Source organism: Pleuronectes platessa, chromosome 6 (assembly GCF_947347685.1).
Source record: "Pleuronectes platessa chromosome 6, fPlePla1.1, whole genome shotgun sequence".
NCBI lineage: Eukaryota > Metazoa > Chordata > Actinopteri > Pleuronectiformes > Pleuronectidae > Pleuronectes > Pleuronectes platessa.
This window is the reverse complement of record NC_070631.1, coordinates 19,180,746-19,203,300: the sequence shown is the minus strand read 5'-3', so window position 1 is coordinate 19,203,300 and position 22,555 is coordinate 19,180,746. Positions and strand designations below refer to the sequence as shown.

The 22,555-nt window shown below is 45.9% G+C and overlaps 1 protein-coding gene and 55 non-coding genes across 56 annotated transcripts in view; 1 reads left to right on the top strand and 55 right to left on the bottom strand.

The window, feature by feature from the left end:
- sema3h (sema domain, immunoglobulin domain (Ig), short basic domain, secreted, (semaphorin) 3H) overlaps positions 1–22,555 on the top strand; it is a 180,098-nt gene that overhangs the window by 49,112 nt on the left and 108,431 nt on the right. The window lies entirely within an intron of this gene.
- Positions 88–159, bottom strand: trnad-guc (transfer RNA aspartic acid (anticodon GUC)). The gene has a single exon. It is a non-coding gene; the product is annotated as a tRNA-Asp (tRNA).
- Positions 313–385, bottom strand: trnar-ccu (transfer RNA arginine (anticodon CCU)). The gene has a single exon. It is a non-coding gene; the product is annotated as a tRNA-Arg (tRNA).
- Positions 1,099–1,171, bottom strand: trnav-cac (transfer RNA valine (anticodon CAC)). The gene has a single exon. It is a non-coding gene; the product is annotated as a tRNA-Val (tRNA).
- trnad-guc (transfer RNA aspartic acid (anticodon GUC)) lies at positions 1,247–1,318 on the bottom strand. Its single transcript has one exon. It is a non-coding gene; the product is annotated as a tRNA-Asp (tRNA).
- trnad-guc (transfer RNA aspartic acid (anticodon GUC)) lies at positions 1,620–1,691 on the bottom strand. The gene has a single exon. It is a non-coding gene; the product is annotated as a tRNA-Asp (tRNA).
- Positions 1,845–1,917, bottom strand: trnar-ccu (transfer RNA arginine (anticodon CCU)). The gene has a single exon. It is a non-coding gene; the product is annotated as a tRNA-Arg (tRNA).
- trnav-aac (transfer RNA valine (anticodon AAC)) lies at positions 2,631–2,703 on the bottom strand. Its single transcript has one exon. It is a non-coding gene; the product is annotated as a tRNA-Val (tRNA).
- On the bottom strand, positions 3,068–3,140 carry trnav-cac (transfer RNA valine (anticodon CAC)). The gene has a single exon. It is a non-coding gene; the product is annotated as a tRNA-Val (tRNA).
- Positions 3,216–3,287, bottom strand: trnad-guc (transfer RNA aspartic acid (anticodon GUC)). Its single transcript has one exon. It is a non-coding gene; the product is annotated as a tRNA-Asp (tRNA).
- On the bottom strand, positions 3,589–3,660 carry trnad-guc (transfer RNA aspartic acid (anticodon GUC)). The gene has a single exon. It is a non-coding gene; the product is annotated as a tRNA-Asp (tRNA).
- On the bottom strand, positions 3,814–3,886 carry trnar-ccu (transfer RNA arginine (anticodon CCU)). Its single transcript has one exon. It is a non-coding gene; the product is annotated as a tRNA-Arg (tRNA).
- trnav-aac (transfer RNA valine (anticodon AAC)) lies at positions 4,600–4,672 on the bottom strand. Its single transcript has one exon. It is a non-coding gene; the product is annotated as a tRNA-Val (tRNA).
- On the bottom strand, positions 5,037–5,109 carry trnav-cac (transfer RNA valine (anticodon CAC)). The gene has a single exon. It is a non-coding gene; the product is annotated as a tRNA-Val (tRNA).
- On the bottom strand, positions 5,185–5,256 carry trnad-guc (transfer RNA aspartic acid (anticodon GUC)). The gene has a single exon. It is a non-coding gene; the product is annotated as a tRNA-Asp (tRNA).
- On the bottom strand, positions 5,558–5,629 carry trnad-guc (transfer RNA aspartic acid (anticodon GUC)). Its single transcript has one exon. It is a non-coding gene; the product is annotated as a tRNA-Asp (tRNA).
- On the bottom strand, positions 5,931–6,002 carry trnad-guc (transfer RNA aspartic acid (anticodon GUC)). Its single transcript has one exon. It is a non-coding gene; the product is annotated as a tRNA-Asp (tRNA).
- Positions 6,156–6,228, bottom strand: trnar-ccu (transfer RNA arginine (anticodon CCU)). Its single transcript has one exon. It is a non-coding gene; the product is annotated as a tRNA-Arg (tRNA).
- trnav-aac (transfer RNA valine (anticodon AAC)) lies at positions 6,942–7,014 on the bottom strand. Its single transcript has one exon. It is a non-coding gene; the product is annotated as a tRNA-Val (tRNA).
- On the bottom strand, positions 7,324–7,396 carry trnav-cac (transfer RNA valine (anticodon CAC)). The gene has a single exon. It is a non-coding gene; the product is annotated as a tRNA-Val (tRNA).
- On the bottom strand, positions 7,472–7,543 carry trnad-guc (transfer RNA aspartic acid (anticodon GUC)). The gene has a single exon. It is a non-coding gene; the product is annotated as a tRNA-Asp (tRNA).
- Positions 7,845–7,916, bottom strand: trnad-guc (transfer RNA aspartic acid (anticodon GUC)). The gene has a single exon. It is a non-coding gene; the product is annotated as a tRNA-Asp (tRNA).
- On the bottom strand, positions 8,070–8,142 carry trnar-ccu (transfer RNA arginine (anticodon CCU)). The gene has a single exon. It is a non-coding gene; the product is annotated as a tRNA-Arg (tRNA).
- On the bottom strand, positions 8,856–8,928 carry trnav-aac (transfer RNA valine (anticodon AAC)). The gene has a single exon. It is a non-coding gene; the product is annotated as a tRNA-Val (tRNA).
- Positions 9,293–9,365, bottom strand: trnav-cac (transfer RNA valine (anticodon CAC)). The gene has a single exon. It is a non-coding gene; the product is annotated as a tRNA-Val (tRNA).
- Positions 9,441–9,512, bottom strand: trnad-guc (transfer RNA aspartic acid (anticodon GUC)). Its single transcript has one exon. It is a non-coding gene; the product is annotated as a tRNA-Asp (tRNA).
- Positions 9,814–9,885, bottom strand: trnad-guc (transfer RNA aspartic acid (anticodon GUC)). The gene has a single exon. It is a non-coding gene; the product is annotated as a tRNA-Asp (tRNA).
- On the bottom strand, positions 10,039–10,111 carry trnar-ccu (transfer RNA arginine (anticodon CCU)). Its single transcript has one exon. It is a non-coding gene; the product is annotated as a tRNA-Arg (tRNA).
- trnav-aac (transfer RNA valine (anticodon AAC)) lies at positions 10,825–10,897 on the bottom strand. The gene has a single exon. It is a non-coding gene; the product is annotated as a tRNA-Val (tRNA).
- On the bottom strand, positions 11,262–11,334 carry trnav-cac (transfer RNA valine (anticodon CAC)). The gene has a single exon. It is a non-coding gene; the product is annotated as a tRNA-Val (tRNA).
- Positions 11,410–11,481, bottom strand: trnad-guc (transfer RNA aspartic acid (anticodon GUC)). The gene has a single exon. It is a non-coding gene; the product is annotated as a tRNA-Asp (tRNA).
- trnad-guc (transfer RNA aspartic acid (anticodon GUC)) lies at positions 11,783–11,854 on the bottom strand. Its single transcript has one exon. It is a non-coding gene; the product is annotated as a tRNA-Asp (tRNA).
- trnad-guc (transfer RNA aspartic acid (anticodon GUC)) lies at positions 12,156–12,227 on the bottom strand. Its single transcript has one exon. It is a non-coding gene; the product is annotated as a tRNA-Asp (tRNA).
- trnar-ccu (transfer RNA arginine (anticodon CCU)) lies at positions 12,381–12,453 on the bottom strand. The gene has a single exon. It is a non-coding gene; the product is annotated as a tRNA-Arg (tRNA).
- Positions 13,167–13,239, bottom strand: trnav-aac (transfer RNA valine (anticodon AAC)). Its single transcript has one exon. It is a non-coding gene; the product is annotated as a tRNA-Val (tRNA).
- Positions 13,604–13,676, bottom strand: trnav-cac (transfer RNA valine (anticodon CAC)). Its single transcript has one exon. It is a non-coding gene; the product is annotated as a tRNA-Val (tRNA).
- On the bottom strand, positions 13,752–13,823 carry trnad-guc (transfer RNA aspartic acid (anticodon GUC)). The gene has a single exon. It is a non-coding gene; the product is annotated as a tRNA-Asp (tRNA).
- Positions 14,125–14,196, bottom strand: trnad-guc (transfer RNA aspartic acid (anticodon GUC)). The gene has a single exon. It is a non-coding gene; the product is annotated as a tRNA-Asp (tRNA).
- trnar-ccu (transfer RNA arginine (anticodon CCU)) lies at positions 14,350–14,422 on the bottom strand. The gene has a single exon. It is a non-coding gene; the product is annotated as a tRNA-Arg (tRNA).
- Positions 15,136–15,208, bottom strand: trnav-aac (transfer RNA valine (anticodon AAC)). The gene has a single exon. It is a non-coding gene; the product is annotated as a tRNA-Val (tRNA).
- Positions 16,746–16,818, bottom strand: trnav-cac (transfer RNA valine (anticodon CAC)). The gene has a single exon. It is a non-coding gene; the product is annotated as a tRNA-Val (tRNA).
- On the bottom strand, positions 17,128–17,200 carry trnav-cac (transfer RNA valine (anticodon CAC)). The gene has a single exon. It is a non-coding gene; the product is annotated as a tRNA-Val (tRNA).
- Positions 17,276–17,347, bottom strand: trnad-guc (transfer RNA aspartic acid (anticodon GUC)). The gene has a single exon. It is a non-coding gene; the product is annotated as a tRNA-Asp (tRNA).
- Positions 17,649–17,720, bottom strand: trnad-guc (transfer RNA aspartic acid (anticodon GUC)). The gene has a single exon. It is a non-coding gene; the product is annotated as a tRNA-Asp (tRNA).
- Positions 17,874–17,946, bottom strand: trnar-ccu (transfer RNA arginine (anticodon CCU)). Its single transcript has one exon. It is a non-coding gene; the product is annotated as a tRNA-Arg (tRNA).
- trnav-aac (transfer RNA valine (anticodon AAC)) lies at positions 18,473–18,545 on the bottom strand. The gene has a single exon. It is a non-coding gene; the product is annotated as a tRNA-Val (tRNA).
- On the bottom strand, positions 18,621–18,692 carry trnad-guc (transfer RNA aspartic acid (anticodon GUC)). Its single transcript has one exon. It is a non-coding gene; the product is annotated as a tRNA-Asp (tRNA).
- Positions 18,994–19,065, bottom strand: trnad-guc (transfer RNA aspartic acid (anticodon GUC)). The gene has a single exon. It is a non-coding gene; the product is annotated as a tRNA-Asp (tRNA).
- On the bottom strand, positions 19,219–19,291 carry trnar-ccu (transfer RNA arginine (anticodon CCU)). Its single transcript has one exon. It is a non-coding gene; the product is annotated as a tRNA-Arg (tRNA).
- On the bottom strand, positions 19,873–19,944 carry trnad-guc (transfer RNA aspartic acid (anticodon GUC)). The gene has a single exon. It is a non-coding gene; the product is annotated as a tRNA-Asp (tRNA).
- Positions 20,246–20,317, bottom strand: trnad-guc (transfer RNA aspartic acid (anticodon GUC)). Its single transcript has one exon. It is a non-coding gene; the product is annotated as a tRNA-Asp (tRNA).
- trnar-ccu (transfer RNA arginine (anticodon CCU)) lies at positions 20,471–20,543 on the bottom strand. Its single transcript has one exon. It is a non-coding gene; the product is annotated as a tRNA-Arg (tRNA).
- trnav-aac (transfer RNA valine (anticodon AAC)) lies at positions 21,257–21,329 on the bottom strand. The gene has a single exon. It is a non-coding gene; the product is annotated as a tRNA-Val (tRNA).
- trnav-cac (transfer RNA valine (anticodon CAC)) lies at positions 21,694–21,766 on the bottom strand. Its single transcript has one exon. It is a non-coding gene; the product is annotated as a tRNA-Val (tRNA).
- On the bottom strand, positions 21,842–21,913 carry trnad-guc (transfer RNA aspartic acid (anticodon GUC)). The gene has a single exon. It is a non-coding gene; the product is annotated as a tRNA-Asp (tRNA).
- Positions 22,215–22,286, bottom strand: trnad-guc (transfer RNA aspartic acid (anticodon GUC)). The gene has a single exon. It is a non-coding gene; the product is annotated as a tRNA-Asp (tRNA).

Genomic DNA, 22,555 nt, shown 5'->3' with positions numbered 1-22,555 from the left:
TTGGGTTAAACAGATAGGTCGTTGAAAACTCCACCAGCTCATGGGTCATTGGGTGTTACTTTAGTTAATATTGATTAAAGACTTATACTCCCCGTCGGGGAATCGAACCCCGGTCTTCCGCGTGACAGGCGGAGATACTGTCCACTATACTAACGAGGAGAGGTGAGAGGTGCCATGTGACCACGTCCACCCAATCATAAAACTGCCTCAATCACTTCCTGGCAAAATTATTGTTAGCAGAGGATAGTTTCGATCTATCGACCTCTGGGTTATGGGCCCAGCACGCTTCCGCTGCGCCACTCTGCTCTTAATCACCCCAGATGGGACTTGAACCCACAATCCCTGGCTTAGGAGGCCAGTGCCTTATCCATTAGGCCACTGGGGCCCGATTGGATGCGTTTTTCCACCTAATTTCTCTTGAAAACATGGCGCTATAGAGTGATATGTGCATAGGCAACTTGGTTTGCTTGTGTTTTTTGTAGACATTTTGCCTCTCATCCAAAAGGCTTGTTCACCTCTAACTGGAAGCTTTCAGGTATTTAACCTCTTAAGGTCTTTGTGTTGACAGTCGTTGGGTTAAACAGATAGGTCATTAACACCTCGAACAGCTCTTGGGTCATTGGGGTCTCCCGAGTTGAGGTGTGAACGCTATGGTTACCTACTAGTCATAGACCCAACTTGATACTGTGTGAATCATTAGAGTCACAGGACTTGGGGTGTGGTTGGGAATTGACTTGTCTGGGAAAAGATTTAGGACTGAAGTGTAGGTGGCTGACCCACAGAGGTTAAATAACAGAAATCTCCCTTAATCAGTTAGAAAAAAAAGAACCATTTTGGATTGGAAATGAACAACTTTAAGAAACACAAGCAGGACAGTCTCTATCTACGCTGTCAAGGAGGTACTGTATTAAACAGCTGTAGTCTCTCTTTGTGAAATATTTACTGACAATCACATCCTGGTAAAACATTGCTAGCAGAGGATAGTTTCGATCTATCGACCACTGGGTTATGGGCCCAGTTTGTTCCGCTGCCCCAATCTGCTGTTAATCACCCCAGATGGGTCTTGAACCCTCTGGTGAGCTCCAGGAGAAAAACCTCTGTTTCCGCCCGGTCTCGAACCGGGGACCTTTCGCGTGTGAGGCGAACGTGATAACCACTACACTACGGAAACTGAGTCGACAGCAGTAGGTCGTGATCGGATGGTGTTACATTAGTAAATATTGATTAAATAGGTTAAAGACTTATACTCCCCGTCGGGGAATCGAACCCCGGTCTTCCGCGTGACAGGCGGAGATACTGTCCACTATACTAACGAGGAGAGGTGAGAGGTGCCATGTGACCACGCCCACCCAATAATAAAACTGCCTCAATCACATCCTGGCAAAATAATTGTTAGCAGAGGAAATTATCAATCTCTTGGTTATGGGCCCAGCACGCATCCGCTGCTGTTAATCACCCTGTATGGGACTTGAACCCATACAGGCTGAAGCTTTCAGGTATTTAACCTCTTTAGGTCTTTGTATTGACAGTCGTTGGGTTAAACAGATAGGTCGTTGAAAACTCCACCAGCTCATGGGTCATTGGGTGTTACTTTAGTTAATATTGATTAAAGACTTATACTCCCCGTCGGGGAATCGAACCCCGGTCTTCCGCGTGACAGGCGGAGATACTGTCCACTATACTAACGAGGAGAGGTGAGAGGTGCCATGTGACCACGTCCACCCAATCATAAAACTGCCTCAATCACTTCCTGGCAAAATTATTGTTAGCAGAGGATAGTTTCGATCTATCGACCTCTGGGTTATGGGCCCAGCACGCTTCCGCTGCGCCACTCTGCTCTTAATCACCCCAGATGGGACTTGAACCCACATTCCCTGGCTTAGGAGGCCAGTGCCTTATCCATTAGGCCACTGGGGCCCGATTGGATGCGTTTTTCCACCTAATTTCTCTTGAAAACATGGCGCTATAGAGTGATATGTGCATAGGCAACTTGGTTTGCTTGTGTTTTTTGTAGACATTTTGCCTCTCATCCAAAAGGCTTGTTCACCTCTAACTGGAAGCTTTCAGGTATTTAACCTCTTAAGGTCTTTGTGTTGACAGTCGTTGGGTTAAACAGATAGGTCATTAACACCTCGAACAGCTCTTGGGTCATTGGGGTCTCCCGAGTTGAGGTGTGAACGCTATGGTTACCTACTAGTCATAGACCCAACTTGATACTGTGTGAATCATTAGAGTCACAGGACTTGGGGTGTGGTTGGGAATTGACTTGTCTGGGAAAAGATTTAGGACTGAAGTGTAGGTGGCTGACCCACAGAGGTTAAATAACAGAAATCTCCCTTAATCAGTTAGAAAAAAAAGAACCATTTTGGATTGGAAATGAACAACTTTAAGAAACACAAGCAGGACAGTCTCTATCTACGCTGTCAAGGAGGTACTGTATTAAACAGCTGTAGTCTCTCTTTGTGAAATATTTACTGACAATCACATCCTGGTAAAACATTGCTAGCAGAGGATAGTTTCGATCTATCGACCACTGGGTTATGGGCCCAGCTTGTTCCGCTGCCCCAATCTGCTGTTAATCACCCCAGATGGGTCTTGAACCCTCTGGTGAGCTCCAGGAGAAAAACCTCTGTTTCCGCCCGGTCTCGAACCGGGGACCTTTCGCGTGTTAGGCGAACGTGATAACCACTACACTACGGAAACTGATTGTGACTTTGGAAGACAGACAGCGGAGCGGCTGATCTAAGCTGAACAATACTTGGTTAGCTCCAGCTTTTGATCTAGTCTACATGCTACATGCTACCCGCTGTTGGCTGGTCATCATGAGGGCGAACTGCACTAATTCAAGCTCATAGTGGCCTTGATCATAAGATAATATGAATAAGCTACATGTGATAGCAGCTATATCATGTTTTATAAATGTACTGATACAGGCTCGTTCAACCACTGTAACTACGACAAGCTTTTTTTTGTGCCTGTTAACGGATGACATATGTTGCAAGCTAGCAGCTATAGTGACGAGCTAACGTTGACGGCACTTGTCAAGCAAGTGAAAACAAAGAATAAGTGTTTCCGCCCGGTTTCGAACCGGGGACCTTTCGCGTGTGAGGCAAACGTGATAACCACTACACTACGGAAACTGAGTCGACAGCAGCAGGTCGTGATCGGATGGTGTTACATTAGTAAATATTGATTAAATAGGTTAAAGACTTATACTCCCCGTCGGGGAATCGAACCCCGGTCTTCCGCGTGACAGGCGGAGATACTGTCCACTATACTAACGAGGAGAGGTGAGAGGTGCCATGTGACCACGCCCACCCAATAATAAAACTGCCTCAATCACATCCTGGCAAAATAATTGTTAGCAGAGGAAATTATCAATCTCTTGGTTATGGGCCCAGCACGCATCCGCTGCTGTTAATCACCCTGTATGGGACTTGAACCCATACAGGCTGAAGCTTTCAGGTATTTAACCTCTTTAGGTCTTTGTATTGACAGTCGTTGGGTTAAACAGATAGGTCGTTGAAAACTCCACCAGCTCATGGGTCATTGGGTGTTACTTTAGTTAATATTGATTAAAGACTTATACTCCCCGTCGGGGAATCGAACCCCGGTCTTCCGCGTGACAGGCGGAGATACTGTCCACTATACTAACGAGGAGAGGTGAGAGGTGCCATGTGACCACGCCCACCCAATAATAAAACTGCCTCAATCACTTCCTGGCAAAATTATTGTTAGCAGAGGATAGTTTCGATCTATCGACCTCTGGGTTATGGGCCCAGCACGCTTCCGCTGCGCCACTCTGCTCTTAATCACCCCAGATGGGACTTGAACCCACAATCCCTGGCTTAGGAGGCCAGTGCCTTATCCATTAGGCCACTGGGGCCCGATTGGATGCGTTTTTCCACCTAATTTCTCTTGAAAACATGGCGCTATAGAGTGATATGTGCATAGGCAACTTGGTTTGCTTGTGTTTTTTGTAGACATTTTGCCTCTCATCCAAAAGGCTTGTTCACCTCTAACTGGAAGCTTTCAGGTATTTAACCTCTTAAGGTCTTTGTGTTGACAGTCGTTGGGTTAAACAGATAGGTCATTAACACCTCGAACAGCTCTTGGGTCATTGGGGTCTCCCGAGTTGAGGTGTGAACGCTATGGTTACCTACTAGTCATAGACCCAACTTGATACTGTGTGAATCATTAGAGTCACAGGACTTGGGGTGTGGTTGGGAATTGACTTGTCTGGGAAAAGATTTAGGACTGAAGTGTAGGTGGCTGACCCACAGAGGTTAAATAACAGAAATCTCCCTTAATCAGTTAGAAAAAAAAGAACCATTTTGGATTGGAAATGAACAACTTTAAGAAACACAAGCAGGACAGTCTCTATCTACGCTGTCAAGGAGGTACTGTATTAAACAGCTGTAGTCTCTCTTTGTGAAATATTTACTGACAATCACATCCTGGTAAAACATTGCTAGCAGAGGATAGTTTCGATCTATCGACCACTGGGTTATGGGCCCAGCTTGTTCCGCTGCCCCAATCTGCTGTTAATCACCCCAGATGGGTCTTGAACCCTCTGGTGAGCTCCAGGAGAAAAACCTCTGTTTCCGCCCGGTCTCGAACCGGGGACCTTTCGCGTGTTAGGCGAACGTGATAACCACTACACTACGGAAACTGATTGTGACTTTGTAAGACAGACAGCGGAGCGGCTGGTCTAAGCTGAACAATACTTGGTTAGCTCCAGCTTTTGATCTAGTCTACATGCTACATGCTACCCGCTGTTGGCTGGTCATCATGAGGGCGAACTGCACTAATTCAAGCTCATAGTGGCCTTGATCATAAGATAATATGAATAAGCTACATGTGATAGCAGCTATATCATGTTTTATAAATGTACTGATACAGGCTCGTTCAACCACTATAACTAGGACAAGCTTTTTTTTGTGCCTGTTAACGGATGACATATGTTACAAGCTAGCAGCTATAGTGACGAGCTAACGTTGACGGCACTTGTCAAGCAAGTGAAAACAAAGAATAAGTGTTTCCGCCCGGTTTCGAACCGGGGACCTTTCGCGTGTGAGGCGAACGTGATAACCACTACACTACGGAAACTGAGGCGACAGCAGTAGGTCGTGATCGGATGGTGTTACATTAGTAAATATTGATTAAATAGGTTAAAGACTTATACTCCCCGTCGGGGAATCGAACCCCGGTCTTCCGCGTGACAGGCGGAGATACTGTCCACTATACTAACGAGGAGAGGTGAGAGGTGCCATGTGACCACGCCCACCCAATAATAAAACTGCCTCAATCACATCCTGGCAAAATAATTGTTAGCAGAGGAAATTATCAATCTCTTGGTTATGGGCCCAGCACGCATCCGCTGCTGTTAATCACCCTGTATGGGACTTGAACCCATACAGGCTGAAGCTTTCAGGTATTTAACCTCTTTAGGTCTTTGTATTGACAGTCGTTGGGTTAAACAGATAGGTCGTTGAAAACTCCACCAGCTCATGGGTCATTGGGTGTTACTTTAGTTAATATTGATTAAAGACTTATACTCCCCGTCGGGGAATCGAACCCCGGTCTTCCGCGTGACAGGCGGAGATACTGTCCACTATACTAACGAGGAGAGGTGAGAGGTGCCATGTGACCACGCCCACCCAATAATAAAACTGCCTCAATCACATCCTGGCAAAATAATTGTTAGCAGAGGAAATTATCAATCTCTTGGTTATGGGCCCAGCACGCATCCGCTGCTGTTAATCACCCTGTATGGGACTTGAACCCATACAGGCTGAAGCTTTCAGGTATTTAACCTCTTTAGGTCTTTGTATTGACAGTCGTTGGGTTAAACAGATAGGTCGTTGAAAACTCCACCAGCTCATGGGTCATTGGGTGTTACTTTAGTTAATATTGATTAAAGACTTATACTCCCCGTCGGGGAATCGAACCCCGGTCTTCCGCGTGACAGGCGGAGATACTGTCCACTATACTAACGAGGAGATGTGAGAGGTGCCATGTGACCACGCCCACCCAATAATAAAACTGCCTCAATCACTTCCTGGCAAAATTATTGTTAGCAGAGGATAGTTTCGATCTATCGACCTCTGGGTTATGGGCCCAGCACGCTTCCGCTGCGCCACTCTGCTCTTAATCACCCCAGATGGGACTTGAACCCACAATCCCTGGCTTAGGAGGCCAGTGCCTTATCCATTAGGCCACTGGGGCCCGATTGGATGCGTTTTTCCACCTAATTTCTCTTGAAAACATGGCGCTATAGAGTGATATGTGCATAGGCAACTTGGTTTGCTTGTGTTTTTTGTAGACATTTTGCCTCTCATCCAAAAGGCTTGTTCACCTCTAACTGGAAGCTTTCAGGTATTTAACCTCTTAAGGTCTTTGTGTTGACAGTCGTTGGGTTAAACAGATAGGTCATTAACACCTCGAACAGCTCTTGGGTCATTGGGGTCTCCCGAGTTTAGGTGTGAACGCTATGGTTACCTACTAGTCATAGACCCAACTTGATACTGTGTGAATCATTAGAGTCACAGGACTTGGGGTGTGGTTGGGAATTGACTTGTCTGGGAAAAGATTTAGGACTGAAGTGTAGGTGGCTGACCCACAGAGGTTAAATAACAGAAATCTCCCTTAATCAGTTAGAAAAAAAAGAACCATTTTGGATTGGAAATGAACAACTTTAAGAAACACAATCAGGACAGTCTCTATCTACGCTGTGAAGGAGGTACTGTATTAAACAGCTGTAGTCTCTCTTTGTGAAATATTTACTGACAATCACATCCTGGTAAAACATTGCTAGCAGAGGATAGTTTCGATCTATCGACCACTGGGTTATGGGCCCAGCTTTTTCCGCTGCCCCAATCTGCTGTTAATCACCCCAGATGGGTCTTGAACCCTCTGGTGAGCTCCAGGAGAAAAACCTCTGTTTCCGCCCGGTCTCGAACCGGGGACCTTTCGCGTGTTAGGCGAACGTGATAACCACTACACTACGGAAACTGATTGTGACTTTGGAAGACAGACAGCGGAGCGGCTGGTCTAAGCTGAACAATACTTGGTTAGCTCCAGCTTTTGATCTAGTCTACATGCTACATGCTACCCGCTGTTGGCTGGTCATCATAAGGGCGAACATGTGATAGCAGCTATATCATGTTTTATAAATGTACTGATACAGGCTCGTTCAACCACTGTAACTACGACAAGCTTTTTTTTGTGCCTGTTAACGGATGACATATGTTGCAAGCTAGCAGCTATAGTGACGAGCTAACGTTGACGGCACTTGTCAAGCAAGTGAAAACAAAGAATAAGTGTTTCCGCCCGGTTTCGAACCGGGGACCTTTCGCGTGTGAGGCGAACGTGATAACCACTACACTACGGAAACTGAGTCGACAGCAGCAGGTCGTGATCGGATGGTGTTACATTAGTAAATATTGATTAAATAGGTTAAAGACTTATACTCCCCGTCGGGGAATCGAACCCCGGTCTTCCGCGTGACAGGCGGAGATACTGTCCACTATACTAACGAGGAGAGGTGAGAGGTGCCATGTGACCACGCCCACCCAATAATAAAACTGCCTCAATCACATCCTGGCAAAATAATTGTTAGCAGAGGAAATTATCAATCTCTTGGTTATGGGCCCAGCACGCATCCGCTGCTGTTAATCACCCTGTATGGGACTTGAACCCATACAGGCTGAAGCTTTCAGGTATTTACCCTCTTTAGGTCTTTGTATTGACAGTCGTTGGGTTAAACAGATAGGTCGTTGAAAACTCCACCAGCTCATGGGTCATTGGGTGTTACTTTAGTTAATATTGATTAAAGACTTATACTCCCCGTCGGGGAATCGAACCCCGGTCTTCCGCGTGACAGGCGGAGATACTGTCCACTATACTAACGAGGAGAGGTGAGAGGTGCCATGTGACCACGTCCACCCAATCAAAAAACTGCCTCAATCACTTCCTGGCAAAATTATTGTTAGCAGAGGATAGTTTCGATCTATCGACCTCTGGGTTATGGGCCCAGCACGCTTCCGCTGCGCCACTCTGCTCTTAATCACCCCAGATGGGACTTGAACCCACAATCCCTGGCTTAGGAGGCCAGTGCCTTATCCATTAGGCCACTGGGGCCCGATTGGATGCGTTTTTCCACCTAATTTCTCTTGAAAACATGGCGCTATAGAGTGATATGTGCATAGGCAACTTGGTTTGCTTGTGTTTTTTGTAGACATTTTGCCTCTCATCCAAAAGGCTTGTTCACCTCTAACTGGAAGCTTTCAGGTATTTAACCTCTTAAGGTCTTTGTGTTGACAGTCGTTGGGTTAAACAGATAGGTCATTAACACCTCGAACAGCTCTTGGGTCATTGGGGTCTCCCGAGTTTAGGTGTGAACGCTATGGTTACCTACTAGTCATAGACCCAACTTGATACTGTGTGAATCATTAGAGTCACAGGACTTGGGGTGTGGTTGGGAATTGACTTGTCTGGGAAAAGATTTAGGACTGAAGTGTAGGTGGCTGACCCACAGAGGTTAAATAACAGAAATCTCCCTTAATCAGTTAGAAAAAAAAGAACCATTTTGGATTGGAAATGAACAACTTTAAGAAACACAATCAGGACAGTCTCTATCTACGCTGTGAAGGAGGTACTGTATTAAACAGCTGTAGTCTCTCTTTGTGAAATATTTACTGACAATCACATCCTGGTAAAACATTGCTAGCAGAGGATAGTTTCTATCTATCGACCACTGGGTTATGGGCCCAGCTTGTTCCGCTGCCCCAATCTGCTGTTAATCACCCCAGATGGGTCTTGAACCCTCTGGTGAGCTCCAGGAGAAAAACCTCTGTTTCCGCCCGGTCTCGAACCGGGGACCTTTCGCGTGTTAGGCGAACGTGATAACCACTACACTACGGAAACTGATTGTGACTTTGGAAGACAGACAGCGGAGCGGCTGATCTAAGCTGAACAATACTTGGTTAGCTCCAGCTTTTGATCTAGTCTACATGCTACATGCTACCCGCTGTTGGCTGGTCATCATGAGGGCGAACTGCACTAATTCAAGCTCATAGTGGCCTTGATCATAAGATAATATGAATAAGCTACATGTGATAGCAGCTATATCATGTTTTATAAATGTACTGATACAGGCTCGTTCAACCACTGTAACTACGACAAGCTTTTTTTTGTGCCTGTTAACGGATGACATATGTTGCAAGCTAGCAGCTATAGTGACGAGCTAACGTTGACGGCACTTGTCAAGCAAGTGAAAACAAAGAATAAGTGTTTCCGCCCGGTTTCGAACCGGGGACCTTTCGCGTGTGAGGCGAACGTGATAACCACTACACTACGGAAACTGAGTCGACAGCAGCAGGTCGTGATCGGATGGTGTTACATTAGTAAATATTGATTAAATAGGTTAAAGACTTATACTCCCCGTCGGGGAATCGAACCCCGGTCTTCCGCGTGACAGGCGGAGATACTGTCCACTATACTAACGAGGAGAGGTGAGAGGTGCCATGTGACCACGCCCACCCAATAATAAAACTGCCTCAATCACATCCTGGCAAAATAATTGTTAGCAGAGGAAATTATCAATCTCTTGGTTATGGGCCCAGCACGCATCCGCTGCTGTTAATCACCCTGTATGGGACTTGAACCCATACAGGCTGAAGCTTTCAGGTATTTAACCTCTTTAGGTCTTTGTATTGACAGTCGTTGGGTTAAACAGATAGGTCGTTGAAAACTCCACCAGCTCATGGGTCATTGGGTGTTACTTTAGTTAATATTGATTAAAGACTTATACTCCCCGTCGGGGAATCGAACCCCGGTCTTCCGCGTGACAGGCGGAGATACTGTCCACTATACTAACGAGGAGAGGTGAGAGGTGCCATGTGACCACGCCCACCCAATAATAAAACTGCCTCAATCACTTCCTGGCAAAATTATTGTTAGCAGAGGATAGTTTCGATCTATCGACCTCTGGGTTATGGGCCCAGCACGCTTCCGCTGCGCCACTCTGCTCTTAATCACCCCAGATGGGACTTGAACCCACAATCCCTGGCTTAGGAGGCCAGTGCCTTATCCATTAGGCCACTGGGGCCCGATTGGATGCGTTTTTCCACCTAATTTCTCTTGAAAACATGGCGCTATAGAGTGATATGTGCATAGGCAACTTGGTTTGCTTGTGTTTTTTGTAGACATTTTGCCTCTCATCCAAAAGGCTTGTTCACCTCTAACTGGAAGCTTTCAGGTATTTAACCTCTTAAGGTCTTTGTGTTGACAGTCGTTGGGTTAAACAGATAGGTCATTAACACCTCGAACAGCTCTTGGGTCATTGGGGTCTCCCGAGTTGAGGTGTGAACGCTATGGTTACCTACTAGTCATAGACCCAACTTGATACTGTGTGAATCATTAGAGTCACAGGACTTGGGGTGTGGTTGGGAATTGACTTGTCTGGGAAAAGATTTAGGACTGAAGTGTAGGTGGCTGACCCACAGAGGTTAAATAACAGAAATCTCCCTTAATCAGTTAGAAAAAAAAGAACCATTTTGGATTGGAAATGAACAACTTTAAGAAACACAAGCAGGACAGTCTCTATCTACGCTGTCAAGGAGGTACTGTATTAAACAGCTGTAGTCTCTCTTTGTGAAATATTTACTGACAATCACATCCTGGTAAAACATTGCTAGCAGAGGATAGTTTCGATCTATCGACCACTGGGTTATGGGCCCAGCTTGTTCCGCTGCCCCAATCTGCTGTTAATCACCCCAGATGGGTCTTGAACCCTCTGGTGAGCTCCAGGAGAAAAACCTCTGTTTCCGCCCGGTCTCGAACCGGGGACCTTTCGCGTGTTAGGCGAACGTGATAACCACTACACTACGGAAACTGATTGTGACTTTGGAAGACAGACAGCGGAGCGGCTGGTCTAAGCTGAACAATACTTGGTTAGCTCCAGCTTTTGATCTAGTCTACATGCTACATGCTACCCGCTGTTGGCTGGTCATCATGAGGGCGAACTGCACTAATTCAAGCTCATAGTGGCCTTGATCATAAGATAATATGAATAAGCTACATGTGATAGCAGCTATATCATGTTTTATAAATGTACTGATACAGGCTCGTTCAACCACTATAACTATGACAAGCTTTTTTTTGTGCCTGTTAACGGATGACATATGTTACAAGCTAGCAGCTATAGTGACGAGCTAACGTTGACGGCACTTGTCAAGCAAGTGAAAACAAAGAATAAGTGTTTCCGCCCGGTTTCGAACCGGGGACCTTTCGCGTGTGAGGCGAACGTGATAACCACTACACTACGGAAACTGAGTCGACAGCAGTAGGTCGTGATCGGATGGTGTTACATTAGTAAATATTGATTAAATAGGTTAAAGACTTATACTCCCCGTCGGGGAATCGAACCCCGGTCTTCCGCGTGACAGGCGGAGATACTGTCCACTATACTAACAAGGAGAGGTGAGAGGTGCCATGTGACCACGCCCACCCAATAATAAAACTGCCTCAATCACATCCTGGCAAAATAATTGTTAGCAGAGGAAATTATCAATCTCTTGGTTATGGGCCCAGCACGCATCCGCTGCTGTTAATCACCCTGTATGGGACTTGAACCCATACAGGCTGAAGCTTTCAGGTATTTAACCTCTTTAGGTCTTTGTATTGACAGTCGTTGGGTTAAACAGATAGGTCGTTGAAAACTCCACCAGCTCATGGGTCATTGGGTGTTACTTTAGTTAATATTGATTAAAGACTTATACTCCCCGTCGGGGAATCGAACCCCGGTCTTCCGCGTGACAGGCGGAGATACTGTCCACTATACTAACGAGGAGAGGTGAGAGGTGCCATGTGACCACGCCCACCCAATAATAAAACTGCCTCAATCACATCCTGGCAAAATAATTGTTAGCAGAGGAAATTATCAATCTCTTGGTTATGGGCCCAGCACGCATCCGCTGCTGTTAATCACCCTGTATGGGACTTGAACCCATACAGGCTGAAGCTTTCAGGTATTTAACCTCTTTAGGTCTTTGTATTGACAGTCGTTGGGTTAAACAGATAGGTCGTTGAAAACTCCACCAGCTCATGGGTCATTGGGTGTTACTTTAGTTAATATTGATTAAAGACTTATACTCCCCGTCGGGGAATCGAACCCCGGTCTTCCGCGTGACAGGCGGAGATACTGTCCACTATACTAACGAGGAGAGGTGAGAGGTGCCATGTGACCACGTCCACCCAATCATAAAACTGCCTCAATCACTTCCTGGCAAAATTATTGTTAGCAGAGGATAGTTTCGATCTATCGACCTCTGGGTTATGGGCCCAGCACGCTTCCGCTGCCCCACTCTGCTCTTAATCACCCCAGATGGGACTTGAACCCACAATCCCTGGCTTAGGAGGCCAGTGCCTTATCCATTAGGCCACTGGGGCCCGATTGGATGCGTTTTTCCACCTAATTTCTCTTGAAAACATGGCGCTATAGAGTGATATGTGCATAGGCAACTTGGTTTGCTTGTGTTTTTTGTAGACATTTTGCCTCTCATCCAAAAGGCTTGTTCACCTCTAACTGGAAGCTTTCAGGTATTTAACCTCTTAAGGTCTTTGTGTTGACAGTCGTTGGGTTAAACAGATAGGTCATTAACACCTCGAACAGCTCTTGGGTCATTGGGGTCTCCCGAGTTTAGGTGTGAACGCTATGGTTACCTACTAGTCATAGACCCAACTTGATACTGTGTGAATCATTAGAGTCACAGGACTTGGGGTGTGGTTGGGAATTGACTTGTCTGGGAAAAGATTTAGGACTGAAGTGTAGGTGGCTGACCCACAGAGGTTAAATAACAGAAATCTCCCTTAATCAGTTAGAAAAAAAAGAACCATTTTGGATTGGAAATGAACAACTTTAAGAAACACAAGCAGGACAGTCTCTATCTACGCTGTCAAGGAGGTACTGTATTAAACAGCTGTAGTCTCTCTTTGTGAAATATTTACTGACAATCACATCCTGGTAAAACATTGCTAGCAGAGGATAGTTTCGATCTATCGACCACTGGGTTATGGGCCCAGCTTGTTCCGCTGCCCCAATCTGCTGTTAATCACCCCAGATGGGTCTTGAACCCTCTGGTGAGCTCCAGGAGAAAAACCTCTGTTTCCGCCCGGTCTCGAACCGGGGACCTTTCGCGTGTTAGGCGAACGTGATAACCACTACACTACGGAAACTGATTGTGACTTTGGAAGACAGACAGCGGAGCGGCTGGTCTAAGCTGAACAATACTTGGTTAGCTCCAGCTTTTGATCTAGTCTACATGCTACATGCTACCCGCTGTTGGCTGGTCATCATGAGGGCGAACTGCACTAATTCAAGCTCATAGTGGCCTTGATCATAAGATAATATGAATAAGCTACATGTGATAGCAGCTATATCATGTTTTATAAATGTACTGATACAGGCTCGTTCAACCACTGTAACTACGACAAGCTTTTTTTTGTGCCTGTTAACGGATGACATATGTTGCAAGCTAGCAGCTATAGTGACGAGCTAACGTTGACGGCACTTGTCAAGCAAGTGAAAACAAAGAATAAGTGTTTCCGCCCGGTTTCGAACCGGGGACCTTTCGCGTGTGAGGCAAACGTGATAACCACTACACTACGGAAACTGAGTCGACAGCAGCAGGTCGTGATCGGATGGTGTTACATTAGTAAATATTGATTAAATAGGTTAAAGACTTATACTCCCCGTCGGGGAATCGAACCCCGGTCTTCCGCGTGACAGGCGGAGATACTGTCCACTATACTAACGAGGAGAGGTGAGAGGTGCCATGTGACCACGCCCACCCAATAATAAAACTGCCTCAATCACATCCTGGCAAAATAATTGTTAGCAGAGGAAATTATCAATCTCTTGGTTATGGGCCCAGCACGCATCCGCTGCTGTTAATCACCCTGTATGGGACTTGAACCCATACAGGCTGAAGCTTTCAGGTATTTAACCTCTTTAGGTCTTTGTATTGACAGTCGTTGGGTTAAACAGATAGGTCGTTGAAAACTCCACCAGCTCATGGGTCATTGGGTGTTACTTTAGTTAATATTGATTAAAGACTTATACTCCCCGTCGGGGAATCGAACCCCGGTCTTCCGCGTGACAGGCGGAGATACTGTCCACTATACTAACGAGGAGAGGTGAGAGGTGCCATGTGACCACGCCCACCCAATAATAAAACTGCCTCAATCACTTCCTGGCAAAATTATTGTTAGCAGAGGATAGTTTCGATCTATCGACCTCTGGGTTATGGGCCCAGCACGCTTCCGCTGCGCCACTCTGCTCTTAATCACCCCAGATGGGACTTGAACCCACAATCCCTGGCTTAGGAGGCCAGTGCCTTATCCATTAGGCCACTGGGGCCCGATTGGATGCGTTTTTCCACCTAATTTCTCTTGAAAACATGGCGCTATAGAGTGATATGTGCATAGGCAACTTGGTTTGCTTGTGTTTTTTGTAGACATTTTGCCTCTCATCCAAAAGGCTTGTTCACCTCTAACTGGAAGCTTTCAGGTATTTAACCTCTTAAGGTCTTTGTGTTGACAGTCGTTGGGTTAAACAGATAGGTCATTAACACCTCGAACAGCTCTTGGGTCATTGGGGTCTCCCGAGTTGAGGTGTGAACGCTATGGTTACCTACTAGTCATAGACCCAACTTGATACTGTGTGAATCATTAGAGTCACAGGACTTGGGGTGTGGTTGGGAATTGACTTGTCTGGGAAAAGATTTAGGACTGAAGTGTAGGTGGCTGACCCACAGAGGTTAAATAACAGAAATCTCCCTTAATCAGTTAGAAAAAAAAGAACCATTTTGGATTGGAAATGAACAACTTTAAGAAACACAAGCAGGACAGTCTCTATCTACGCTGTCAAGGAGGTACTGTATTAAACAGCTGTAGTCTCTCTTTGTGAAATATTTACTGACAATCACATCCTGGTAAAACATTGCTAGCAGAGGATAGTTTCGATCTATCGACCACTGGGTTATGGGCCCAGCTTGTTCCGCTGCCCCAATCTGCTGTTAATCACCCCAGATGGGTCTTGAACCCTCTGGTGAGCTCCAGGAGAAAAACCTCTGTTTCCGCCCGGTCTCGAACCGGGGACCTTTCGCGTGTTAGGCGAACGTGATAACCACTACACTACGGAAACTGATTGTGACTTTGTAAGACAGACAGCGGAGCGGCTGGTCTAAGCTGAACAATACTTGGTTAGCTCCAGCTTTTGATCTAGTCCAGGGGTTTTCAAATTGGGTGAATGTGAGCCTCCCCTTAGAGTAGGTAAGGACAGCCGAGCCTCCCCTCAAAAAAAATGAATCCCGTCCGCCTGACCTAACCCACACACGCCTCTTCAGTAAATGCCATCTTTTGTGTGTTCCAGGCAATGATGATTTTCAATAACTAATCAAATGTAATGTTGAAGACATTTTATTTCCACAACTTTTTTAAAAGTGCATTCATAAACGATTCTTTGCAACAGCAAATCATTTCCAACTTCATGCAGGCCTAATTGAGGCTACTTTTAAAATTAGGCCTATCCACAAGTCAACAAAACATGCTTAACATGTGTAATCGGCGCCAAAGCTACAACCAACGACATCCGACGGCTGAAATCGGTGCTGTGTGACCGGGCTTTAAGCGCACATTTGAAGGAGATGCACATCGTCTCGAAAAGAATCTGCACAATGGACAACTCTCTGATCAATGAACGACAACGGCATATTATCAGATCGAACAGATTCACATATTTTCATGAAATTTGTTAACGATTTCAGCCACGTACAACCTCAAATTTAAACAACAAACAAAATGCGTCAAATTCACATCATTTGCGCTACGAGCGGCATCAACCCTATGGCCCACCCAATTCATGGATTCAAGACAACACAACATTGACTTTCAATTGAATCGTCCATATCAGTGGGAACAATGAGGCCTCGCTTTTGATGCACAGAGGTGTTCGATGCGGGGCTGCAGTGCAGAGAGAAATATACACAAGTCGTCCTCCACCTGCAGCCTTGATCTGTATTTGTTTTTAATCACGGTCAGTGTGGAAAACCCACACACACACAAGTACGTGGAGGTAAAGGGGATTAAGACTTCCATAGCCCTATTGGAGATCTGGGGGAACTCGCTCTCCACAGACAACCAGAAACGCATTCAAGATCATTTTTCCTACGTTTTTTGCTGGGTCCTGTCTCCTCCCTTAATGCTGACTCCTGTTGACTTGGGACAGGGAAACGATGCATTTTAAAACTAATACACGCACGCACAATTATCGATATCACTAGAGCTGCATACATATGTGTATTTTGTTTTTGCGAGTGTCTCGTGTCGCGCCTCCCCTTTGGCTCTTTGGCGCCCCCCAGGGGAGGCGCGCCTCACCTATTGAAAACCACTGATCTAGTCTACATGCTACATGCTACCCGCTGTTGGCTGGTCATCATGAGGGCGAACTGCACTAATTCAAGCTCATAGTGGCCTTGATCATAAGATAATATGAATAAGCTACATGTGATAGCAGCTATATCATGTTTTATAAATGTACTGATACAGGCTCGTTCAACCACTATAACTATGACAAGCTTTTTTTTGTGCCTGTTAACGGATGACATATGTTACAAGCTAGCAGCTATAGTGACGAGCTAACGTTGACGGCACTTGTCAAGCAAGTGAAAACAAAGAATAAGTGTTTCCGCCCGGTTTCGAACCGGGGACCTTTCGCGTGTGAGGCGAACGTGATAACCACTACACTACGGAAACTGATTGTGACTTTGGAAGACAGACAGCGGAGCGGCTGGTCTAAGCTGAACAATACTTGGTTAGCTCCAGCTTTTGATCTAGTCTACATGCTACATGCTACCCGCTGTTGGCTGGTCATCATAAGGGCGAACATGTGATAGCAGCTATATCATGTTTTATAAATGTACTGATACAGGCTCGTTCAACCACTGTAACTACGACAAGCTTTTTTTTGTGCCTGTTAACGGATGACATATGTTGCAAGCTAGCAGCTATAGTGACGAGCTAACGTTGACGGCACTTGTCAAGCAAGTGAAAACAAAGAATAAGTGTTTCCGCCCGGTTTCGAACCGGGGACCTTTCGCGTGTGAGGCGAACGTGATAACCACTACACTACGGAAACTGAGTCGACAGCAGCAGGTCGTGATCGGATGGTGTTACATTAGTAAATATTGATTAAATAGGTTAAAGACTTATACTCCCCGTCGGGGAATCGAACCCCGGTCTTCCGCGTGACAGGCGGAGATACTGTCCACTATACTAACGAGGAGAGGTGAGAGGTGCCATGTGACCACGCCCACCCAATAATAAAACTGCCTCAATCACATCCTGGCAAAATAATTGTTAGCAGAGGAAATTATCAATCTCTTGGTTATGGGCCCAGCACGCATCCGCTGCTGTTAATCACCCTGTATGGGACTTGAACCCATACAGGCTGAAGCTTTCAGGTATTTAACCTCTTTAGGTCTTTGTATTGACAGTCGTTGGGTTAAACAGATAGGTCGTTGAAAACTCCACCAGCTCATGGGTCATTGGGTGTTACTTTAGTTAATATTGATTAAAGACTTATACTCCCCGTCGGGGAATCGAACCCCGGTCTTCCGCGTGACAGGCGGAGATACTGTCCACTATACTAACGAGGAGAGGTGAGAGGTGCCATGTGACCACGTCCACCCAATCAAAAAACTGCCTCAATCACTTCCTGGCAAAATTATTGTTAGCAGAGGATAGTTTCGATCTATCGACCTCTGGGTTATGGGCCCAGCACGCTTCCGCTGCGCCACTCTGCTCTTAATCACCCCAGATGGGACTTGAACCCACAATCCCTGGCTTAGGAGGCCAGTGCCTTATCCATTAGGCCACTGGGGCCCGATTGGATGCGTTTTTCCACCTAATTTCTCTTGAAAACATGGCGCTATAGAGTGATATGTGCATAGGCAACTTGGTTTGGTTACCTACTAGTCATAGACCCAACTTGATACTGTGTGAATCATTAGAGTCACAGGACTTGGGGTGTGGTTGGGAATTGACTTGTCTGGGAAAAGATTTAGGACTGAAGTGTAGGTGGCTGACCCACAGAGGTTAAATAACAGAAATCTCCCTTAATCAGTTAGAAAAAAAAGAACCATTTTGGATTGGAAATGAACAACTTTAAGAAACACAAGCAGGACAGTCTCTATCTACGCTGTCAAGGAGGTACTGTATTAAACAGCTGTAGTCTCTCTTTGTGAAATATTTACTGACAATCACATCCTGGTAAAACATTGCTAGCAGAGGATAGTTTCGATCTATCGACCACTGGGTTATGGGCCCAGCTTGTTCCGCTGCCCCAATCTGCTGTTAATCACCCCAGATGGGTCTTGAACCCTCTGGTGAGCTCCAGGAGAAAAACCTCTGTTTCCGCCCGGTCTCGAACCGGGGACCTTTCGCGTGTTAGGCGAACGTGATAACCACTACACTACGGAAACTGAGTCGACAGCAGCAGGTCGTGATCGGATGGTGTTACATTAGTAAATATTGATTAAATAGGTTAAAGACTTATACTCCCCGTCGGGGAATCGAACCCCGGTCTTCCGCGTGACAGGCGGAGATACTGTCCACTATACTAACGAGGAGAGGTGAGAGGTGCCATGTGACCACGCCCACCCAATAATAAAACTGCCTCAATCACATCCTGGCAAAATAATTGTTAGCAGAGGAAATTATCAATCTCTTGGTTATGGGCCCAGCACGCATCCGCTGCTGTTAATCACCCTGTATGGGACTTGAACCCATACAGGCTGAAGCTTTCAGGTATTTAACCTCTTTAGGTCTTTGTATTGACAGTCGTTGGGTTAAACAGATAGGTCGTTGAAAACTCCACCAGCTCATGGGTCATTGGGTGTTACTTTAGTTAATATTGATTAAAGACTTATACTCCCCGTCGGGGAATCGAACCCCGGTCTTCCGCGTGACAGGCGGAGATACTGTCCACTATACTAACGAGGAGAGGTGAGAGGTGCCATGTGACCACGCCCACCCAATAATAAAACTGCCTCAATCACTTCCTGGCAAAATTATTGTTAGCAGAGGATAGTTTCGATCTATCGACCTCTGGGTTATGGGCCCAGCACGCTTCCGCTGCGCCACTCTGCTCTTAATCACCCCAGATGGGACTTGAACCCACAATCCCTGGCTTAGGAGGCCAGTGCCTTATCCATTAGGCCACTGGGGCCCGATTGGATGCGTTTTTCCACCTAATTTCTCTTGAAAACATGGCGCTATAGAGTGATATGTGCATAGGCAACTTGGTTTGCTTGTGTTTTTTGTAGACATTTTGCCTCTCATCCAAAAGGCTTGTTCACCTCTAACTGGAAGCTTTCAGGTATTTAACCTCTTAAGGTCTTTGTGTTGACAGTCGTTGGGTTAAACAGATAGGTCATTAACACCTCGAACAGCTCTTGGGTCATTGGGGTCTCCCGAGTTGAGGTGTGAACGCTATGGTTACCTACTAGTCATAGACCCAACTTGATACTGTGTGAATCATTAGAGTCACAGGACTTGGGGTGTGGTTGGGAATTGACTTGTCTGGGAAAAGATTTAGGACTGAAGTGTAGGTGGCTGACCCACAGAGGTTAAATAACAGAAATCTCCCTTAATCAGTTAGAAAAAAAAGAACCATTTCGAACCGGGGACCTTTCGCGTGTGAGGCGAACGTGATAACCACTACACTACGGAAACTGAGTCGACAGCAGTAGGTCGTGATCGGATGGTGTTACATTAGTAAATATTGATTAAATAGGTTAAAGACTTATACTCCCCGTCGGGGAATCGAACCCCGGTCTTCCGCGTGACAGGCGGAGATACTGTCCACTATACTAACGAGGAGAGGTGAGAGGTGCCATGTGACCACGCCCACCCAATAATAAAACTGCCTCAATCACATCCTGGCAAAATAATTGTTAGCAGAGGAAATTATCAATCTCTTGGTTATGGGCCCAGCACGCATCCGCTGCTGTTAATCACCCTGTATGGGACTTGAACCCATACAGGCTGAAGCTTTCAGGTATTTAACCTCTTTAGGTCTTTGTATTGACAGTCGTTGGGTTAAACAGATAGGTCGTTGAAAACTCCACCAGCTCATGGGTCATTGGGTGTTACTTTAGTTAATATTGATTAAAGACTTATACTCCCCGTCGGGGAATCGAACCCCGGTCTTCCGCGTGACAGGCGGAGATACTGTCCACTATACTAACGAGGAGAGGTGAGAGGTGCCATGTGACCACGCCCACCCAATAATAAAACTGCCTCAATCACTTCCTGGCAAAATTATTGTTAGCAGAGGATAGTTTCGATCTATCGACCTCTGGGTTATGGGCCCAGCACGCTTCCGCTGCGCCACTCTGCTCTTAATCACCCCAGATGGGACTTGAACCCACAATCCCTGGCTTAGGAGGCCAGTGCCTTATCCATTAGGCCACTGGGGCCCGATTGGATGCGTTTTTCCACCTAATTTCTCTTGAAAACATGGCGCTATAGAGTGATATGTGCATAGGCAACTTGGTTTGCTTGTGTTTTTTGTAGACATTTTGCCTCTCATCCAAAAGGCTTGTTCACCTCTAACTGGAAGCTTTCAGGTATTTAACCTCTTAAGGTCTTTGTGTTGACAGTCGTTGGGTTAAACAGATAGGTCATTAACACCTCGAACAGCTCTTGGGTCATTGGGGTCTCCCGAGTTGAGGTGTGAACGCTATGGTTACCTACTAGTCATAGACCCAACTTGATACTGTGTGAATCATTAGAGTCACAGGACTTGGGGTGTGGTTGGGAATTGACTTGTCTGGGAAAAGATTTAGGACTGAAGTGTAGGTGGCTGACCCACAGAGGTTAAATAACAGAAATCTCCCTTAATCAGTTAGAAAAAAAAGAACCATTTTGGATTGGAAATGAACAACTTTAAGAAACACAAGCAGGACAGTCTCTATCTACGCTGTCAAGGAGGTACTGTATTAAACAGCTGTAGTCTCTCTTTGTGAAATATTTACTGACAATCACATCCTGGTAAAACATTGCTAGCAGAGGATAGTTTCGATCTATCGACCACTGGGTTATGGGCCCAGCTTGTTCCGCTGCCCCAATCTGCTGTTAATCACCCCAGATGGGTCTTGAACCCTCTGGTGAGCTCCAGGAGAAAAACCTCTGTTTCCGCCCGGTCTCGAACCGGGGACCTTTCGCGTGTTAGGCGAACGTGATAACCACTACACTACGGAAACTGATTGTGACTTTGGAAGACAGACAGCGGAGCGGCTGGTCTAAGCTGAACAATACTTGGTTAGCTCCAGCTTTTGATCTAGTCTACATGCTACATGCTACCCGCTGTTGGCTGGTCATCATGAGGGCGAACTGCACTAATTCAAGCTCATAGTGGCCTTGATCATAAGATAATATGAATAAGCTACATGTGATAGCAGCTATATCATGTTTTATAAATGTACTGATACAGGCTCGTTCAACCACTATAACTATGACAAGCTTTTTTTTGTGCCTGTTAACGGATGACATATGTTACAAGCTAGCAGCTATAGTGACGAGCTAACGTTGACGGCACTTGTCAAGCAAGTGAAAACAAAGAATAAGTGTTTCCGCCCGGTTTCGAACCGGGGACCTTTCGCGTGTGAGGCGAACGTGATAACCACTACACTACGGAAACTGAGTCGACAGCAGTAGGTCGTGATCGGATGGTGTTACATTAGTAAATATTGATTAAATAGGTTAAAGACTTATACTCCCCGTCGGGGAATCGAACCCCGGTCTTCCGCGTGACAGGCGGAGATACTGTCCACTATACTAACAAGGAGAGGTGAGAGGTGCCATGTGACCACGCCCACCCAATAATAAAACTGCCTCAATCACATCCTGGCAAAATAATTGTTAGCAGAGGAAATTATCAATCTCTTGGTTATGGGCCCAGCACGCATCCGCTGCTGTTAATCACCCTGTATGGGACTTGAACCCATACAGGCTGAAGCTTTCAGGTATTTAACCTCTTTAGGTCTTTGTATTGACAGTCGTTGGGTTAAACAGATAGGTCGTTGAAAACTCCACCAGCTCATGGGTCATTGGGTGTTACTTTAGTTAATATTGATTAAAGACTTATACTCCCCGTCGGGGAATCGAACCCCGGTCTTCCGCGTGACAGGCGGAGATACTGTCCACTATACTAACGAGGAGAGGTGAGAGGTGCCATGTGACCACGCCCACCCAATAATAAAACTGCCTCAATCACATCCTGGCAAAATAATTGTTAGCAGAGGAAATTATCAATCTCTTGGTTATGGGCCCAGCACGCATCCGCTGCTGTTAATCACCCTGTATGGGACTTGAACCCATACAGGCTGAAGCTTTCAGGTATTTAACCTCTTTAGGTCTTTGTATTGACAGTCGTTGGGTTAAACAGATAGGTCGTTGAAAACTCCACCAGCTCATGGGTCATTGGGTG